We start from the raw sequence: 434 nt of genomic DNA on the forward strand, positions 1-434 counted from the left end.
GAAATCTGAAGTGATAAATCTTCTCTTGGTGCTTGGTTAACACATTCACAAACGATGCTAGGTTTCATGGAAATTAGGTTAAAATTTGATCTCCTTGATGAAGATGTCTGAATTTCTTTCTAGTTGATAAGTACTTTGGAATAACGAAGACAGATGAGAACAGAAGCAGATGGAACACAGCAGTGTGTAAAATCGCATTCTGATTAGGACTGTGAACTACACACCTTGTGTAAAGTAACATAAACAAGTTAATAACTGTTTAGGAGATATTGAAATTCTGGAAATATTCTTCCCTATTCAGTTGTTTACAGGGTGTGTCTTTGAGTCTGAAACTTGATCCCCCTGAAAATGTCACTCAGCCCTGCTGGCAATGCCTTGCTTCCAGCCAGTACACATGTTCCTGCAAGTGAAGAATCTGAACAAGCTCCTCTCTA

The sequence above is a fragment of the Lagopus muta genome, chromosome 4 (genome assembly GCF_023343835.1).
Source record: "Lagopus muta isolate bLagMut1 chromosome 4, bLagMut1 primary, whole genome shotgun sequence".
In the NCBI taxonomy this organism is placed as follows: domain Eukaryota; kingdom Metazoa; phylum Chordata; class Aves; order Galliformes; family Phasianidae; genus Lagopus; species Lagopus muta.